The sequence below is a fragment of the Dipodomys spectabilis genome, unplaced genomic scaffold (genome assembly GCF_019054845.1).
Source record: "Dipodomys spectabilis isolate Male_0828 unplaced genomic scaffold, ASM1905484v1 ptg000018l, whole genome shotgun sequence".
Classification (NCBI taxonomy): domain Eukaryota; kingdom Metazoa; phylum Chordata; class Mammalia; order Rodentia; family Heteromyidae; genus Dipodomys; species Dipodomys spectabilis.
The window spans coordinates 10,898,737-10,915,110 of record NW_024870695.1 but is presented as its reverse complement, the minus strand read 5'-3'; the positions used below and the strand labels follow the sequence as shown (position 1 = coordinate 10,915,110).

The window sequence follows — 16,374 nt, the reverse complement described above, 5'->3', positions numbered from 1 at the left end:
AAATGTTTGTGTAAAAAAAAAAAAAAAAATGTTGTAGTCAGGCAGAGGTAGCTCACGCCTGTAATCCTAACTACTCAGGAGGCTAAGATCTGAGGAGAGCAGCTCAAAGCCAGCCCAGGAAAGTCAATGAGATTCTTATCTTCAATTATCCAGCAGAAAACTAGAATTGGCCCTGTGGCTTAAAGTGGTGGGAGTGCTAGCCTTGGGCAAAAACTCTCAGGGACAGTGGGCAGGCTCTGAGTTCAAGCCCCACGACCAACCAAAAGAAAAAAAAAAAATGTGTATATAGTCTACTAGAAAGAAAGTCAATAGTTTCATTAAAAGTCTTGAAAAAAATCCCCTAATCCTCAAGTAGTCACTTGAATATAGTTTTAATGGGTGAATATATTGGCTCACTTGGCCTTAAAAAGCGTATGTGATGGTACAGCCCAAACACTCCCTAAACAACAAATAGTTACTTGTTATTTATTAAGTCTTACTTGATTCTTTTTTAAAAAATTTTATTGTATTGTAAAGATGCTGTTCAGATGGGTTAAGTTACATAAGTAAGGTAATGTGTACATTTCTTGTAGAACAATATTACCCCTCCTTTTTTTCCTACTATCCCTTTCCTCCCCTGCCTCTTCCACCCCTTACCTTGATTCTTTTTTTTTTTTGGTCCGGTCGTGGGGCATGAACTCTGGGCCTGGGCGCTGTCCCTCAGCTCTTCAGCTCAAGGCTGGCGCTCTACCACTTGAGCCACAGCGCCACTTCCAGCTTTTTTTTTGCTTATGTGGTGCTGAGGAATCGAACTCAGGGCCTCAGGCATGCAAGGCAAGTGCTCTACCACTGAGCCACCTTCCCAGCCCCCTTACCTTGATTCTTAACACAATCAACAAAAATTGTTTAGAATAAATCTCTTGACTCATTTTAGAAGTACCCTAAAACACATACACCGATACACACTTCCATATATAACACAAAAAATAAAACCAAAAAGGCCTCTAGCCCATAAATTTAAAACATAGGAAAAAAATTATAGCATTAATTTCTGAAATAAGTGGGGTATTGGGTTTTTTTAAATACTTTTTTTGAATCATATATATATAGCTACATATATAGATATATATGAGCTGCTTGATTGGAAATAATCTTAAAAATGTATAGAACTAGAAAAAGTCTTATCTTGGTGATGGTATCTAATTTTAAAAATCAGATCAAGCTGAGCACAGTGGTTTACACCTGTAATACTTAGGAGATCTAAGGGTCTGAGGATCTGAGGATACCTGTACTTACTTGGAAGGCTGAGGCAAGAAAATGGAGAGTTCAAGGCCAACCTGGGTACATAGAAAGTTTGAGGCTAGGCAAGAGTACCTAAAGAGACTAAATCTCAAAAAAAGAAAGAAAGGAAGAAAGGAAGGAAGGAAGGAAGGAAAGAAGGAAGGAAAGAAGGAAGGAAGGAAGGAAGGAAGGAAGGAAAGTAGGTAGAACATAATGAAACAACTAGTTCTAAATGAAAAGCAGAAAGGGAATGGGTCATTTTAATGTTAAAATTTTAAATGTTCTATACCTGATGGATGCCATACTCTGAAGTACATGATGCTAAGGCTGAGTCCCCAAGTTCCTGGGTTTTAAAACATCTCAAGGTTGGGGCTGTGAATGAGGCTTAGTTATTGTGCTTGCCTATCATGCATGAAGCCCTGGGTTCTATTCCTCAGAACCAAATAAACAGAAAAGGCTGGAAGTGGCAGTGTGGTTCAAGTTGTAGAGTACTAGCCTTGAGCAAATGAAGCACAGGGACAGTGCCTAGGCCCAGAGTTCAAGCCCCAGGACTGACAAAAAAAAAAAAGTTAACAGAAGGGCTTATTTATGTAGACATACTGAACAATACAGTTGTGGTTTTAATACATAAAATATTTATTTTTTCATATATATTTTAATTAACTACTTAGGAGTTAGGTTTAAAAAGCACTATGTGGAACTAATGTGATTTCTTTTGTTTTAGGACTCTTTAAATTAGATTAAAATAAAATTCTAGTATTACAAATTTATAATAAATTATAATGCATAACCCAAGTTATGGTAGATGTTTAATTAAATTTGATAAGCACTAAGTAGATCTTCTGTGATCAAAACTGTTTTTATAAAGTTGAAATTGTATTTGCTTCCACAGCGGTAAGGGCCTACTAATAAGTCTGTGCGCTAAAATTCTCCTACAACACCAACTTACAATTTAGCCTCAGCCCTTCTCTTTAAACTCCGAGATGTTCAAATGCTTTTCAACACTAACGCTAGTTACAAAGGAGCTATTTAACTTAGATTTAATTAAAGCAGAAGACAATCTCTCTAGTGTTAGCAATGACACAGACCCAAGAGAAAGTATCTTGCAGGAGAGAGATTCCCAGGTGATTCCCAAAATAAACACTTAGAGAAATCATTAGTCTAATGGAATTATAAGAAAAAGCAGCCCATAAGCTTGGCAGCTTTGGCAGCAATGAACATGAAAGCTATATAAAAACAAATGTAAGCCAGGCGCCCATGGCTCATGCCTGTAATCCTAGCCACTCAGAAGGCTGAGATCTGAGGATCGCAGTTCAAAGCCAGCCCAGGCAGGAAAGTCCATGAGACTCTTATCTCCAATAAAAACCACTAGAAAACCGGAAGTGATGCTGTGGCTCAATCAGTAGAGCACTGGCCTTGAGCTGAAGAGCACAGGGACAGTGCCCAAGCCCAGAGTTCAAGCCCCACAACCGGCCAAAAAAAACCCAAAAACATAAAACAAAATGTATCCCAAGAATACAATATTGAGGGTTACAAGAACCAAAACCAACCATACTCTTAGGAGAGAAACACAAAGGTACAATATCTAAGTGCCTCCTCATTTTTATATAAAATAATATACATACTGAAATGAACTCCAAGATATGGAAACAAGAGACTTCTTTTTTTGTTAAGTTTTTAGTTTTTGATGATTCTTCTTTACCTTATATATGGTGTGTTTACATGTATATCTTCAGGAGGGTGGGGGGAGGACACAGAACTCCAGGGAAAAGGATGAAAAAATGCAGCAGTAGAGCACAGAAGCACATTGGACCAATGTCCAATGAATGTGAACTATATAACTTATGGGTGGAGACAGGAGGGAGGAACTGAGAGAAAATGAGGGAACAGAAGACACTGTATGAAAGGAAATGCACTCATTACCTGACTCATGTCATCATAATCCCTGAATACATCACCTCTACAATAAATTATTTAAAAAAAAAAAAAACTAGGGGCTAGGAATATGGCTTAGTGGTAGAGTGCTTGCCTAGCATGCATGAAGCCCTGGGTTCGATTCTTCAGTACCATATAAACAAACAAAAAAAAAAAAACGGAAATGGTGCTGTGGCTCAAGTGGTAGAGTGCTAGCCTTGCGCAAAAAGAAGCTCAGGGACAGTGCCCAGGCCCTGTCAAAAGTTGAAAAAACCCACAAATACACACAACTTCAATATGAAATGAAAGGCAACACAGCAGAATATACACACAGGTAAAACAATATGAATTTATTATATTTACAAAACAGTATGATTTATCACTTCTATATAAAATATAGAGCATTCCACCAAGAAAAGGAAATAACTCAGCTCTCAAGTTCAAGCTATTTTTTTTAACTCTGAAATTACTTATTAGGATGTTTTAATGTAATTTTTTTTGTACCGGTCCTGGGGCTTGAACTCAGGACCCAAGAGCTGCCTTTGAGATTTTTTGCTCAGAGCTAATGCTCTACCACTTGAGCCACAGCTCCACTTCTGGCTTTTTGGTGACTATCTGGAGATAAAGAGTTGAAGCCCAGGTTGGCTTCAAACTTTTTGATTTTCAGATCTCAGTCTTCTGAGCGGCTAGGATGATGGACATAAGCCATGGGTGCCCAGCTTACAGCTTTATTTCTTAAAAACCTTCACCTAGCATAAAAGGCAGCAGTGCTCTACTTGAGCTGCAGCTTCACTTCTGGGCTTTTCTTGCTTGCTTGTTGTTTTTTTTGTTTAGTTTTTGTTTGCATTTCTTGATTTCAAGTACAACTACACATAATTTTGCAAGATTATGGGCCATTTTCTTCTTTTGTTCATGTTCCTATTGTGGGAAACATCTTACTATTTATATAAATTGTATTCATGTTAAAAATATTAACCCATAACCCCTTATCAAATATGATAAAAATATTTTTTCTTTCTTTATCATTTACCTTTGATGTCTGGCATTTTAAATTTTTTTGGGGGGGAGGGTTCAGTCATGGGGCCTGTACTCTGGGCTTGGGCGCTATCCCTCAGCTCTTCAGCTCAAGGCTAAAGCTCTACCACTTGAGCCACAGCGCCACTTCTGGCTTTTTTCTTTTTATGTGGTGCTGAGGAATCGAACCCAGGGCCTCAGGCATGCAAGGCAAGCGCTCTACCACTGAGCCACCTTCCCAACCCATGTCTGGCATTTTAGGTATATACTTTTTTTTTTTTTGGTCATGGGGCTTGAACTCAGGGTCTGGGTGCTGTCCTTGAGCTTTTTCTCTCTCTTGAGCCACAGCACCACTTCCAGGCATATACTTTTGATATTTGTATTTCTTTCATGAATTGTTTTCATAAAAGCTACTTGTCCTGTTCCAACTTACCAACATAACTGGAACTCAGAGCTAAGTGGTATCCAAACTAAAACCTCTTCATATCTGGGGAGAAAAATTAAAAACCACAAATTCTGAGAATGCCATATTTTTAGGACAAAATTTAAGTGCATGTTTAGAGGAGGAGGCTCTTACTTCAGCATCAATGCCTTGTGAATTATGTGCTTCGCTCTGGTTATTGCAAAATCAAGGGCTCCTGTGCAGTACCAACTCAGCACTGTGAATTTAGTCATGTCATTCAGGAAGCCACTGTTTTCTATTTTGTTTTGATACTGTCAACAGTTAAGGAAGGAGGTCAATCTCTTTAAGCCCATTACAATAAAATTACCAGTTTTACTTGTTGTTTAAACTCAATAAAGTCATCTTGAAGATGGAAGTACATTCAGAGTTTACAAGTTACATAACTGAAACAATAAACAATTTAAAAGGAGGGACTATTCATATTATATCCTACTATGTTAATTATATCCCTTAGGGGGTAAGATCCCACATGTCCAATTCTCATCACAATTCCTCTTTGCTTTCTACAAGATACAAAGTTCTAAAACATTAATTCACAGAAGGGGGCTGGGAAGGTGGCTCAGTGGTAGAGTGCTTGCCTTGCATGCATGAGGCCCTGGGTTCGATTCCTCAGCACCACATAAGAAAAAAGAAAAAAGTCGGAAGTGGCACTGTGGCTCAAGTGGTAGAGCATTAGCCTTGAACTGAAGAGCTGAGAGACAGCGTCCAGGCCCAGAGTTCAGGCCCACGACTGAACCCAAAAAAAAAAAAAAAAAAAAAATTCACAGAAGGAACTGTTTCATTTTGCAAAGAACTATATATTGCTATAGATCACTAGTTTGCTCCTTTACTCAAGCCTTAAAAAAAAAAAAAAAAGACTACATAAGTCAGGGCGCCAGTGGCTCACACTTATAATCCTAGCTACTGAGCAGGCTGAGATCTGAGGATCAAAGTTCTAAGCCAGCAGGAAAGTAGGTGAGACTCTTATCTCCAATTAACCAGCAAAAGGCTGAAAGTGGAGCTGTGGCTAAAGTGGTAAAACACTATCTTGAGCAAAACAAGCTCAGGGACAGTGCCCAGGCTCTTAGTTCAAGTCCCAGGACGGGGGTACACACAAGCAAAAACTGAATCACCACAAGGGCCTGGGGAGAGATGAATAATAGACCCCTCCTGGTATGTAGAAGACCTTGGGTTCAACACCCAGTAGTCCCCAGACCCTACCCTACCCCACAAAAGACCAAAAAAGCTGAGTGCTAGTGGATCAGGCCTATAATCCCAGCAACTCAGGAGGTTGAAATCTGAGAATCATGGGATGACAAATCGAGACTCATGTTCAATTAACCAGAAAAAAAAAGCTAGAAGTGGAGGCATGGCTCAAGTGGTAGAGCTCCAGCCTTGGGTGAAAAAACTAAGTGAGAGCCCGAGGCTGTAAGTTCAAGCCCTAGTACTGGAGCAAAATTAGAAAATAGAAATCGAAAAGAAACATTTTAGAAACAGTCAACAAAAACAAGAAATAAGCCAGGTGCCAGTGGCTCATGCCTGTAATCCTAGCTATTCAGGAGGCTGAGATCTGAGGATCACAGTTAAAAGCCAGCCGGGGCAGGAAAGTCCGTGCGACTCTTATCTCCAATAAACCACTAGAAAACTAGAAGGGGAGCTGTGGCTCAAGTGGTAGAGTGCTCACCTTGAGCTGAAGAGCACAGGGACAGCGCCCAAGCCCAGAGTTCAAGCCCCACGACCGACAAAAAAAAAAAAAAAAAAACAAGAAATAAAATTTACATTACATTTTAGCTAAAACTATAGATAACTAGTAGAATGGCACCTTATAAAGCTGATAAATCTAATGTTCAGTATTTTAATACACTAAGTGTGTAAGTTTCTTTTTTATATGCTACCAGGGCATTTGTGACTGTAACTTATTTGAGACATTTGGCCCAGGCAGGACTTTTAAAATCTTACTCTTTTCCAAACTGCCATCTGCTACAGGCTTTGCATTTTAGGCAGTGTAAGTAGTTTTTCACAAACTTTCAATTTTACCCTCACCTAAAGGGCTGGAAAACCCCACTGAGGGCTTCAAAATCTCATCAGACATAGGAAAAAACAAAAAACTGCTTTAGCTGTAGGATCTCACTGACACAAACATAGGGAAATTCTGAGATATAGATACCTCACATAAAGCTTTTTCCACTGACATTGTAATTTCTGTCAACATTCAGAGAAAATTCAACCCTGGTCAAAGGTGACAGTTAGACAATCCTGGAAGAGAACATCCTCTGTTTGTTTGAACAAGTATATGTATGCTCTGTGTACAAGGAATTAACATGACTTCATCTCTCCAATGCCTTTACGGTTATGAATTTTCTCTTCAAGATTTAACTCCACAATCTGCTCCAAAGCAAAATGCTGAGAGAAAAAGACTCATACATGCTAAGAAATAAACACCCTCTGAAACTAATTTCTAATGGCCTTATTGTGTATGGGGGGAGGAGGGGGCTGAACTCAGGGCCCAGGCCACTGTCCATAAGTTTTTTTGCTCATAATTAGCTGTTGCTCTACCACTTGAGCCACAGCTCTACTTCCAGCTTTTTAGTAGTTAATTGGAGATAGGAGTCTCACAGACTTTTCTGCATGGGCTGGCCTCAGACCATGAGCCTCAGAAACTCAGCCTCCTAATTAGCTAGGATTACAGGCGTGAGCCACCAGCACCCAGGGAGTGGCCTTTGGTCAGTGGAGCAGGACAACTGTTGAAAGACATAAAGATATGCAGAGCTGAAGGATACTGTGTTCACAGGCCAAAGAGAAGCTCTGTGACATGAGCCACCACCATGCCCATCTAATAGCTTGTGCCTAGCTCTAGACACAAAGTAATTCATTTGGCAGCCTTAAAATTTTGTCCAGATAAGCAAAATTATTAAGATCAGAAATCTTAATAGCTGTGTAAAAGCTTCAGTCACGGGATCCTAAGTCTCTTCAAACTACAGTTGTAAATACAATGCACTGGATACTTGAGTTCTCCATTGAGATGGATCTATCACAAGGACTGAAACTACCACAAGCCCAAGTGATCTTTCTGTGTGTATCCAGAGGTGAAGGAGACAGCCTTCAGCTCTTCCGTGGAATAAAATAAACAGATGCCTTAAGGAAACCAACACAGCTCAGTTCAAAGCTCTAGCTGCCCACTAGCTCTCCTGGGCTTGGTTAAGGATACAGCCTCACTGTGGGAAACTGCCCTGTCAGGCTCTGGAGCCAGCCTTGCCATTACCAGCAACGTGACCTTGGACAAGTTACTTCACTTCTCTGTGACCATTTCTTAATTTTTAACCAAGAATAATACCCACTCCTCTGAGGACCATAAAACAGGGCAAGAGCTGGGAACAGTGTCTGTTTGGCACACTGAAAGAAAACAGTATTTGGTATTGTTTTTATTATCCTTAGGCTAGAAGACCTTGGAGCATTGTCCCAAACTCCGGGTGTGGGCATAATTTGAAATATTTTCTAATTAATTTTCTGTTCACATCTTGAAAGATGCCAAAATAATTACATATACACATATATAATTGGAGATATATAGATATATATATAAAACTGGACTATCTAATCAGATAAGCCAGTCCCTGGGGCATCGGGTTCTAGCCTAGACTAATTAACTACTTTTTGTTTGTTTTTGTTTTTGTGCTGGTATTAGAACTTGAACTTGGGGACTGGGTGCTGTCTCAATGTTTTCACTCGAGGCTAACGCTCTGTCACTTGAGCTCCAGCTCTACTTCTGGATTTTTGGTTGATAATTGGAGATACAGGTCTCACAGTCTTTTCTGCCAGGGTTGGCTTTAAATCACAATCCTCAGATCTCGGGTTCCTGAATAGCTAGGATTATAGGCATGAGCCACCAGCACCTGGCTAATAATCTTTTCTTTTCTTTTTTTTTCTGGTCCTGGGGCTTGAACTCACGGCCTGGGCACTGTCCCTGAGTCTCTTTGTGCACAAAGCTAGTGCTCTACCACTTAAGCCACAGAATCACTTCTAGCATTTTTGAGATAAGAGTCTCACAGGGATTTTGTGCCTGGGCAGGCTTCTAGCCTTGATCCTTAGATCTCAGACTCCTGAGTAACTAGGATTACAAGTGTGAGCCACCAGTGCCGGGCCTGATAATCATTTTTAATACCACTCCTGGATATGGTTGTTACTGGTAACTTTGGCTTGATTTCCAGTATACAAAGAAATCCCCTGCCAGGGGAAAACAGTATTAGAAAACCCTTGGGTTTGTCCTGTTACCACTGTAGTGTAAAATCAAATTCACAATTACTAGCCTGATGGGCATTGAAAATATTAGTCACCAAATTAATCCCAAAAAACAATAATTGATTGGCTCATAGATGTATTTCCCCTTGTCTTCCCCAACCTTTACTCTAAACTAGTCAGAAAGGGAAGTTTTCATATTTTCTGAGAATTTCATTACTGCTCTCAAACCATGCTCTCTATCTTAGTATGGTTTTTTAAATGAGTCAGTACAAGCACCTCAAAAAAAAAGTAGTAGTTCATAGAGTAGGCTGCTATATTTCTTCATAATAGATACGTGCAAAAATCTGAACAGGAGCTATTGAAGAGTGCCCAAAAGAGGTAATGGGGGGGGGGGGGGGGAATGGAGAGTGAGATTTGCAGTAGATTTCACAATCTAGGTTCCAAAAGCAGGTAGGAAAAGACCACTGTTCTTTACCATTCCATCCATGTATTCGATCCATCTTAAGGCCACAATGCATGGGGACATGGGCATCGCTATTATGAATAAACTCAAAGAAGCCAGGCGCTGATGCTGGCTCATGCCTAGAATCCTAGCTACTCAGGAGGCTGAGATCTGAGGATTAGAGTTCAAAGCCAGCCCAGGCAAGGAAATCCGTAAGACTATTAACTCCAATAAATGAGCAAAAACAAGAAGTGGTGTTGTGGCTCAAGTGGTAGAATACCAGCCTCAAGTAAAAAAAACCAAGGGACAACATGCAGGTCCTGAGTTCAAGCCCTAATTGGGGGAAGGGAGAAAGGCTCAAAGAAGAATATACCACATGTGAGACAAACTCTAAAATTGTTCTTGAGTATTGGAGGAGTAAAGAGAATAGGAGATCAAGATATTCCAAGTATTCATTTGCAAATTACATTATGGACCAACTGTGCCCCACACTAATACACTATTGCTTTTAGGATAGTGAAAACTCAGAAGAGGCAAACTGTCCTGAAACTGCAAATACACCCAACTGTCTGTTTAGTTTGGAATCTCTTTACTCATTAAAGAGAATGAAGTTAGTTAAGAACAAGAAAAATACCACTTGCTTAATCATAGAAACATACTACTTTTCCCCTAAGGTTCAGGGAACTCTTCAATGTCCCACATTTAGACTCAAAGTGACCTACCATTTAAAAATTATCCAGGAGCCAAGTGCCAGTGGCTCACACCTGTAATCCTAGCTACTCAGGAGGCTGAGATCTGAAGATCATGGTTCAAAGCTAGCTTGGACAGCAAAGTCTGTGACTCTCTATCTCCAATAAAACCAACAGAAAACTGGAAGTAGCATTGTGGCTCAAGTGGTAGAGCACTACCCTTGAGTTGAAATGCTGAGGGACAGCGTCAAGGCCCAGAATTCAGCCCAACAAAATATATATATATATATAATTATTATTATTCATTATATATATACATATATGTATGTGTATATATATATATATATGTGTGTGTGTATATATATATATATATATATATGTATATATATATATATATATATATATATTCCAGGAAGATCAAAGAAGAGCTTTAAGGCTAGGGTGTTTCCTCCTGAGTTCTACTACCTTCCCTAATTTTCTTCTTGTTCTTATTTAACTCCTCAATGACACTATGGCTTTTAGGTAAGGCCAGAACACCTGCTGCAGTCCCAGCTTACTACAGGAGATTCTGCATCTTTTGAGGCCCTGACAGATTCTCTTTAAGATGCCTGCCGACATTCAAAGCTCTGGGGAATCTGGTTCAACCCTTAACTTAGCACCGCTGCCATATCTGGAAGGAAACAGACAGCAGCAAGGGCCCCATTTTTCTGTCAATTGTGCCATCACTCTTGTTATTGTTTTAAGGTTCCTTCCAAGACAGCTAAACTTTGAAGAGAGACAGGAAAAGATCTGAGAATGACTTGCTGTGCCAACCAGGATAGTGGGGCTTTGCTTGAAGTTATTTTGAAGTACTACAATGGGTCAAAGAAAGACAAAGCAAATGGCATCTGATGTTTGTCTGTGGATGTTTCAAATAAAAATATGACACTACCAGAAGGCTAACACGTGGGCCTAATTTTGAAAATATAAACAGGAAGCACCCCTACCCCAATATTACCATTTTAAAATAAAAGGAAACCAAACCTCAAAGATACCTTCCAAGGAAGTCCTGGGTGTGACCAAAACGAACAAAAGGTAATAAAACGTTACCTTAAACCCTGAAACTATCCAAAGTAAGGGTCTCATTGGAAAATCTGACATCTACAAATTACTCCTCTCTTCTTTTCACTGAAAAAGGCATAGATTTCAATATGTAAAATTTTCAAACTGGCTTAGGTTTTGTTTTGTTTGGCAGCGAAGGATCATCCTTAAGTCCATCCTTAAGTCCATCCAAAGTCAATACTTTACTCATATAAGGTCACTGTGATTCAGAGTAATACAATTAAAGAAAAAAAACTGGCTGTGATGTTTATGATTTAAGTGTACCCCAAAATATCCTGTCTGATCAGTGGAAACAAAATTGTTAAATCTGACTTTCTTATTCCCAGAAATAAGCACAAAACTGTTGAGTGTACAATACTAGCGGGGGAGAAAATACTTCTGACTTTAGAACAGTTCTATTAATAAAACTTGGATTAAAAAAAATCCTTTGAGGGCTGGAAAGGTGGCTCAGTGGTAGAGCACTTGCCTTGCGTGCATGAGGCCCTGGTTTGATTCCTCAGCACCACATAAGCAAAAAAAACCAAACAGAAGTGGTGCTATGGCTCAAGTGGTAGAGTGCTAGCCTTGAGCTGAATGAAGAGCTGAGGGACAGTGACCGGGCCCAGAGTTCAGGCCCCACAACAAACAAACAAAAAAATTATTTGAACACTGTGCACATTTGGGGATACTTTAGAGGTTTTTTGATGTGGTGGTTGGGGTCTTTTGGTGGTGATATTAAATATTGAATCCAGGGCCATGTACATGCTAGGCGAGTACTCTCTCACTAACCTCCATCCCTAACCCTTTTTAGACAAGGTCTCCCTAAATAGGTTTGTGCAGATTTGAATTTGTGATCCTCCAGCCTGAACTTCTCACCTCGGCTTCCCAAGTTGTTGGAATGACAAGCATGGATCACCACACCCAACTTTAGAGCTAACTTTTAAGCATCACTTTGGTGAAGAAGTTCCCCCCAAGACTGGGCGCTGGTGGCTCAGGAGGCTGAGATCTGAGGATCACAGTTCTAAGCCAGCCCAGGCAAGAAAGTCTGTGAGACTCTTATCTCTCGCAGGAAAAGCTGGAAGTGGTGACAGCCTTGAGCAAAAGGAGCTCAGGGTCAGCGCTCAGGCCTCAGGACCAGCCCAAAAAAAAAAAAAAGTGGGGCTGGGAAGGTGGCTCAGTGGTAGAGTGCTTGCCTTGCATGCATGAGGCCCTGGGTTCGATTCCTCAGCACCACATAAGCAAAAAGAAAAAAGCCGGAAGTGGCATTGTGGCTCAAGTGGTAGAGTGCTAGCCTTGAGCTGAAGAGCTGAGGGACAGCGCCCAGGCCCAGAGTTCAGGCCCCAAGACCGGACCCAAAAAAAAAGTTCCCCCAAAGGTATTGTATAATAAAAGGAAATTCTTTTTCATTTTGAAGAATTCAATAGGTTAGAAAAATAAATTTCAAATGAAAAACCAAACAAAAAACAGAAAATTTTAAATTTCTTATGCTTTCTTTTATAGGGCTAGGATGGCAGTTCTACATTCTAACAGATGAGGGAAAATGCATGACTGACAGAATGTTCACAAGCCTGTGAATGATTTTATGTGATGCACACACTTTGTAGAGCACTGGAACCATGAAGCTTCCTTGGATGTCACTAGCATCTAACCCTGGGCACATTATTGGCCTTTTTCTAACATTTGCCTTTTATAGTAAGACCTCTTGTATCACTGTCTGCCTAGTAACAAGCCAAAGGAACCAAGGCAAGCATATTCGTAAACACCAGCCTAACATACATTACACATAATCTAATTACTCAAAACATAATTTGAAAAAAAAAAAAGAACTGAAATGCATAACCAAAAGGCAATAAGTGACACCTTGATGTGGCTTTTGCATAACTAAATAAAACAAAAACAAAATCAAGAAAATGGAGGTGAAATGAGAAGTCGAAGCCCAATAGGAAGTGTTGGCCAAAATGTTTATGTTGTAACACTCCAAACAATGAGAGCACTTTTCCCCCCATGATCATACATATCATAAGTCTACACCTAAGAAACATATCGACATTAAACTGCTTAACACAATCTACTTTTAAAAAAAAATAGGTAAATTCAAAAGTGCTGGACTAGTGAGAAGGTAGGTAATAATATTTAAGTTGACTATACAGCAAAGATTTTTGTGGGGGTTAATTCCAAGTTATGCAATAGCCAAACTGCTTGGTGATAGAAATCAACTTTTTTCTTTCTTTCTTTCTCAGATGGTTTGCTCTTAAAAACAACATCAAAAACTCTTGATTTCTTCCCTGTGTCTCAACCCAGTGCTTGAAATGTTCTTCTTCCAGAGTCTATAGAAAACAGATCATTTACCAGATGACACTTGGCAAGAGGTCCATAGGGTTGTCTAGACCCAGTTAAACATGAAAAAGGATAAAATGCTCTTTAGTAAACTTTTCTTACTATCAGTTGCCCCTTCTCCCTTATAATACAAGCAGTTCTAACAACTGTGCTGCTCCACAAAATGTAAAGTGGTACCAAAACAAACAAAATGCCCAAATCTTAAAACAAAGCCAATTGCATGTCTCCCCCCACTTCTGTTTGAAATGATCAGAACCAATCCAGTGTTTCTATTTTTACAAAAAGAAAAACAGAAACACAAAAGTCACACTGAACAAAACACATTCTCTCAAAGAATTATATATAAAACAGTATAACACAAACAAAAGAACTATGGCAGAGTGGGGGGGGGGGAAGAGGCAAAGATCTGTTATCTTAATAATATCAATTGTCTTTAACATAACAAAATTATTTGAGATAATACAACAAAAAAACAGCCGAAAGCTTATTACAGGCCAGGCAGCTATCCAACTACTTTGGAAACCTAAGATTCGGGCACATGATAAACGGCACTAGAAGACTGAAAATACAAGACACTAGCTAGTGACATGCTAGCCCTTTTAGAGGCACTCCCCCCAGAACATTCCAGAGACCACAGGTAGAATTGAACTTAGGCCAAGACCTATAGGCTTTATTTCCCTGTGCTTTGGATAAAACCCTATGGAGACCTTGGATGGAAGTTTTAGTTTCTGAACTACTAAACAAAACAGCCCTGTGATCTGAAGCAGCAAAACCATTTATTCATTTATTCCATACATCTGGATATCAGTTTCCTTATTTGTATAATAAAAGAATGTAGCATGATTGGGGGGAGGGGGAGGTAGTGCCAACTGGAAGATTCTATGATCCTTTTTTCGGCCACAATGTATTTGATGTAAGGATGAAGGGATCCCAGGGGACAAGAACAAGAACTGGGCACTGCTTTTTGGGAAAAATAATATCTATCTGGCCTTGCTCTTAAAATTTTGTGTGTGTGTGTGTGTGTGTGTTTTCATTAATTCTATCTTCCTAAAAGCTGGCTCTTGTTGGCTCTCTCTCTCTCTCCCTCTCTCGCCTCCCTCCCTCCCTCCTTTGCCTTTGCCATCACTGCTGGCTACAAGTGTCTGCATACAAGTTCTTTCCTCTCCGATCACCCTGACCATCTTGCCAGATTCCTTGCGCCTCAGACCAGTTTTTGTGATAAGAGGGCACCTCTTCCGACTCTCCCTATCTACTCCCGACACCAGGGGCATTTTTTTTACTCTTGATCCCTAGGCTAAAGGGGGAAGGGGAAAAAAAAAAAGAAAAGAAAAGAACAAGTCGCATCCCACCGCCACATGTACAAGCTCAGGCCTGGCGGGTCCTGATGTGGGATCCCGCAGCCCAGCGTCTTATCAAAATGTTCGTATTTGTTGTCTTGACTCCTTATAAGGCGCTATTTCTTGAAGCTTTGTTAATACCACCCTAACTCCCCATCGGGCACTCCCCGGGCTCCTGTCCCCCCCGCAGGAGCCTCTCCAGGAGGGAATTAATCATAATAAAAGGAGGGAAAGCAAGACCACAGCAGGGACTCGTGGAAATTGCATCCGGAAGGTGCGAAGTGGACGACGGCAGCCCGGTGGCTCTGGGGCGTTCGGCGCGGGGGTCCCTCACACACCCACCCGGCCACGCGCGCACGCAGTTCACACCGAGCCCTCCGCCCAGCCGCTGCGTCTGCACGCCCCCGCTTCTGCACCCCACTATCCCCCCAGGCCCCCCTACTGCAGACACCCGGGCTGCCCCGACCCTCCCCACAACGCGCCCCTCACCCAGCGCGCAGCCACCCCGTGGCCCGGGAGCGATGGCGGCGGCGCGGCCCTGCCTGGAGTCTCCGCGGCCGGAGAGGCGCGGGGCCCCACCCGGCCCGGGCTCCCCGGCCTCGCTCCCCCAGTCCCCCCGGGCCCCGTGGGGCTCCCCGCTCAGCTCCTACCTCGTCGGCGCCTGGGGCGCCAGAGGCTGCTCCGGCCCCGCTCGCTCGCTCGCTCGCTCTCCCACTCGCCCGCCTGCTCGCTCCCTCCCTCGGCCGGACCGCCGCGCGCGTCGTCGCCCGAGCTCCGTCCCCGCCCGCCTGCCTGCCCGCCCGCCTGGGGTGACGGCTCCGGCCGCCGACTCTCCCTCCGCCCGCCGGGGCCCACGGGGGCGCGCGCGCCGCTCGCGCACGGAGGCCCGGGGACGCGCACCGCCCGCAGCCCCGAGCGCGCCCGCTTCCTGGTTCCGCCCGGCGCGCGCACGCCCGAGCCCTGGGGTCGCCCGGGCCCCCTCCGCGGCTGCCCTGCGGGGACCCGGAACTCCCTCAGCGCGCCCAGCCGGGTGGGGGCGCGCTCGGCCGGGCCTGCGCCGCGCGCTCCTCCCGACTCCCCGCGGCTTCGGCTCCCCAGCCGGGGCCCCCAGAGGGCGAGCACATGCTGCTTCGCTTGGCTCGGGGCTCGGACGGGCCTGGTGGTCGTGGTGCTTGCCCCCGCCCTGCGACCCGCCCACCTCCCTCCCGGCCGGGCCAGGCCGTGGCCCCTCATTTGGGTCCTTTCCCTCGCTGCCCGAGGTCATAAGTCCACGGCAGTCGGATCAATAATTATCCCGGGTTTGCTCCCTGAAAGGGCGGCTCGGCACCAAGCCTGGATGGGCACAGCTGGAGCTTGCACTTGCCCAGGGCCAGCTGCAGCTTGCACTGGGTGAATGCAGGGGGGGTGGGGGTGGGGGACAGGGGAAACGGTTTCCCCGGGAGGGGAAATCGGGAAACCATGCTAGTTTGCACCAGGCAGGGATGCCGGAGTGACTGTTGCATCCAGACAAGAAAAGAAATAAGCCTAGCCCCCCCCTTCGGATCCCAGTGCCCAGGGGGCCTCCGAGATCGTTTCCCCTGCAGTGGGGAGGGGCTGCCGTGTGGGAGAAGGCAGCCTGAA

General features: G+C 43.0%; 1 protein-coding gene across 2 annotated transcripts in view; it reads right to left on the bottom strand.

Annotated features, from left to right (window-relative positions):
* LOC122100261 (signal transducer and activator of transcription 5B) overlaps nucleotides 1–15,524 on the bottom strand; it is a 74,221-nt gene extending 58,697 nt beyond the window's left edge. For both annotated transcript variants that reach the window (XM_042670603.1, XM_042670621.1), the window contains exon 1: nucleotides 15,405–15,524. The gene's annotated coding sequence lies outside the window, so the exon portion shown is untranslated. The remainder of the gene's footprint in view (nucleotides 1–15,404) is intronic.
* Between the last annotated feature and the right edge of the window lie 850 nt (nucleotides 15,525–16,374).